This window comes from Cryptomeria japonica, chromosome 8 (genome assembly GCF_030272615.1).
Source record: "Cryptomeria japonica chromosome 8, Sugi_1.0, whole genome shotgun sequence".
In the NCBI taxonomy this organism is placed as follows: domain Eukaryota; kingdom Viridiplantae; phylum Streptophyta; class Pinopsida; order Cupressales; family Cupressaceae; genus Cryptomeria; species Cryptomeria japonica.
Genome location: NC_081412.1, coordinates 822,322 through 827,020, shown reverse-complemented (window position 1 = coordinate 827,020; position 4,699 = coordinate 822,322).

Below are 4,699 nucleotides of genomic sequence, written 5' to 3'. Positions count from 1 at the left end.
TGTGGTTTTTAAAAAAGTTATTAATAGTTACCTAGGTAAGTGACAAAACATAAAAGATTGTAATTTTTATAAAATGTTGTTAATGGAGTGGGGGCTAAAGATTGATATTGCTACATGGATGGAATCCAGTTCTTGCATCAACAATCTAGAATGCTTGGGAAGGATGTAAGATGGTAAAATTAATTAATTTCAATTGAATTTTTATTATTTTCTATTGTGTTTTAATTTTGTTATATATTTTTAGTTTTGATGTAGTATATGGTCAAAGAAAGTGGAATCAAGTGGAAAGCAAGTGATATGCAACTCATTGATAGCTTAACCACAACATAACATGATGGCCTTCACCTTTATTTTGAACTTGTAGTGACAAAATGTTAGTAGATGTTGAGACAAATGTGGGAAACATCTCTCACTTTCCACTACACATAGGTAATGATGGTTTCTCACTTTCCACTACACCTTGGAACTCATACTACCACCTAGATTGCAAGCCCGCCCACCCCTTTTTGTCCCTACTTTTACCTGTCTATAATGGGGGGATCTTGAATCGAGCATAGAAACTATTTAATAACACTTGTTTCTCTTGACTCGTTTACTTGGTTTGTCTACCTAACCCTCTCTCCCTATCTTGGTCAACTTGTTGATTCAATCCAACTCCACACAATTTACACAAGCAAGATGAGAAAGAGTTGTGAGCCCTTCCCTCTATATAATGTTTACTCATTAATCCAAACTAAAAATTTCCTCTCGGCAAGGCTTGAGATAATGTGGTTAAATCCGAGCTATGGTGAACTAAAATTAATTATAGTGTAAAGAATCTACCTATGATGAGAATATCTATTAATGATGAGAATGAAATTAGCGGATAATTTCTACCTTTATTTTCATTGGGAATGGATGGAGATCTAACACATACTTTGACTGGATTATATGTAGATTTTACAAATTTGGAGTGCATGTATTGTTTCATACAAAATGTGTGACAATTCAAGGAAACAAATTGAGCTATGGTAAGGATTTAAATGTTTTAGAGGTACATTTGTAGTAGTGAAGAATGAGGTTTATTCAATAAAAGTTGTGTGGGATGAAGTGATGGCTCTTGTTTGCGAGAACTTAATGGAGGAATGTTGGATGCATTAGAGATGTTCCTTAAATGCAGAGTTGTTGCACTAATTATAAGCTTGATGGCATTGGAATTAAGCTTTGGGAAACTAAGTATGTAAGGGGGAAATCAATTAGGATTTATGTAGAGCATTAGAAAGAGTAAAGTGTTAAAATTTTGATATTTTACAAATTGAATAATTTAATTGTTAGGAAGAATGGTGTTGTACGCCTTGTTGAAATATTCTAGCTTTGTTGGTTTAATTCTTAAGAATTTGGACTTTGTTATCTATTGAGATTTATAATCTCTCTATGTGTCCATTTCCAAAACCTTTATTATCATCATGTTTTAGGATTATATCACATCAAGTTTCTTTTTAAAAAGGTGACTTGTTTTGATGGGAGTCTCTTAAGCCATGCAACTTATGCCTCCAAATCTCGTTGATCTATCAGCCTCACTTTGTGCCAACTTGATATAACCTATTTTTTTAAGCTTGTTGTGGTTTCATGTATTTAGTTCATTGTTAACAAGGCTCCCACTTGAATTAATGAATTAATGAAGGAAGGAATTTTAATGATGTCCACGAGACCAAGCAGTCTAAGGGCCCAAGAGATGCAAAATTAAAACATTTTCAAATTATTTTCAATGTCGGTTATTATATTATGATCTTGAGCAAGAAACTCATAGTTTTGTGAAGTCTTAGCTCATCAAATAGCTCATTTATATTGAACACCTTCAATTTGTTATCAAATTGACTAAGATAAATCCATGCATTGCACACTCCATGATGAAGTGTCATTCACTTTCAACCAAGCCCTTTGCTACAAAAAATGCAAGTTTTATTCTCAATGTTGTCAATCTACCTATTCTACATCTAAGATGATGAGAACTAGTCGTCAATTGTGTGATTACAATTTTAGCCTTTCCTTTAATTGCAAACCTCAAGTATGTGTTTTTGACATGCTTCCATGTGGAGTTGAATTCTTTGACATTTTAATCTTTTTTCGATGTCCACATCACAATCTTGAATTCTTCTAACACCAACTTTTTTATCTCCTCATTAGTGAATTAGGACATTCATGCAAATTAATGCCCCATTTTCCCATCCAATTGTTTTTACATGTTTGTTTCAAGTCTTCTTTCTACAACCTAGTTCCTCTTTTCAACGACCATATTGGGCCAACAATGCTTTTCCATGTTTTCAACCTTTTTTAAGTAAGTAGCTTAACAAATGAATTATCATTGATGCCTCTATTGGGATTATACCAGCCTTAGATAAAAAGATCTCATATAGGATCATTGATTTGACTTTGAAGCTACTAGTGATTGAATTCTTTCTACTTATAGCCACTCTTGGCTTGAAATCCTACTTCACAAACCTCGCAATCATAGAGGACAATCAGCACAACCAACAAATTGAAGAACAACTCCACTTTCCTACATCTATTCTAAAAAGGTAAGAATCTCTCTATCCTCAAATACTTTTTATTCTCATAGTGCGTAAATTATCATCTATCCAATTTACACCTCATGTTTATGCCCCTAATTTAGTGTGTCCTGCCCTCATTTCCTTTCTAGGTCCATTTGTGTCTATTCTCCAGTTTTGAGGCCATGAACAACTTTTTATGGGTCCTACCATGTGATACCCACCCCATTTTAGCATTGTTTTGGTCTTGATTGTGGTGGGAACCCCCTGGTCTGAACCATGGCGCCCCAAAATGCCATGGTCCTGCTCAATCAAACCCCAATTTGAAATGGGGTAGGGGCTATATCTCATCGGTAAGATTTGATCCTCATGGCTCCACATAATCGTTGGAGGTTGGCCCGATCAATAGTTTACCTAGAAGCCCCTATATAGAGACATTTTTTCAACCTAATTTCATCTAAGCAATTGAATTCTCCATGCCTAATACTTGTGTATCCATGAAGCATTAATAATTAAGCATTTCCAGATATCTTTGAGGCTGCATATTCATCATTCAACCATTGTGGAGCAAAATAACATCAATGTTTTGCAAGCATGTGTGTGTGATTAAGGCTTTGCATGTGTCATTCCATTTCATACAACATATGTGATTACATCCAAAGAGCAAAGCATCATCATCAACAATTGCAGATCTGAGATATATCTATTCAACATTTATTTTTATATTTGCATTAAATTTCATTCAAGGTAAATTCCTAAATCAAGGTTTTACTTAGGCAAACCCTATTCCCTACAATTTCTCCTTTCTTTCTATGTGCGGGAAACGGGTATAGAGTTGCATTCGAGAGGATTAACATAATTTACAAAGACGAACAAGTTCAGCTTTTGATCATGAGAAATTTGGAGGACCATGGCGAATTGATACTACCTTGTCCCAAAAAATTATGCCTAACTTTTGGGAACATATCTGTGACATCTTATTTTACTCAAATCCATGTTGGTGTATCCATATGATGACTATAGCTCATTGTTTCTACACAATCTCTTCAATAATAACCTATTTTGTCCTAGTATTCAACAATTCAAATCAATTGATAAGTAGGAGGTATTTTCCATAGCAAATCAAACCATGATATTGCTATCAAGGTTCAACCATGTAGTTTTTGAGTCACCCATCCCAGTACTACTCCAAGTCAATTGTTGATTTGAATGTTTATGTTCTATGTTGTTTATCTTCTCATTGTAATTGTTAAAGTTTTCAAATTTTCTATATCTCTCCTTCTTAGATTGGTGTAGTAAGTATTTCCACATACCTTACTTCTTTCACAAGGATTGAAATTCCAACACATTTTCTAGATCATCTCTAGTTATCTTTACCCACCTATCTCTTTAATTTTCTCCTCAAAATCATCTATAATTTCTTATCAATACTTCTACCCCATTGTGTCCATATTTATAACCATTCCTTTTCTACCCCTTCATCAAGTTGTGAATGGATTTTTCAAGGTCAAAATCCCTATGCACATTAATGGTCATTCTTAAAAAATTGGAATATTTAGACACCTTATTGAATCTCTTCATTCCCTTCATGGTGAAATCACCAATAGCAATTTTCTCTATGAGGAAACCTTTCTTTTGGTGTTATTTAAATGATAATTATCTATTAAATGCATATTTTCTTTATAATTTTCAACTATCTATTTTTTTATAAAAAAAAGGTAGACTGCACCAAATGTTAGCTCTTAAAAAGTGCATGCAAATTCATTTTTTTTTTTTGGCAAAAGGACGAAGCCTATAATATATTATTAATAGATAATAAGATGATTACAAAATACAAAAAGATAATTAAGACAAAAGTCCTCCTAAGTTGCCAAAAACTACCTATGAGAGGGGTGAAGAGCATATGCACCCAAAAACATCAAAAGACATACAAAATATATGAAGCTAGTCAAAAAGCAGAGCTTCGGTCAAGACTAGATGACTAGAGCCTTAAAAAACATTGAACAACAGAGAAAGAATATATACAAAACTATTGTCCATCATCAACCAATATGATCAAAAGTGAACATTCGTAGCCCATTTTAACCCTCCTTTAAGTAAGCCAGATCAGTTGGATTTGGGAAGGAGGAAACATAGTCGTGTGGATCTACTTCTGCATATTTAATTAACTC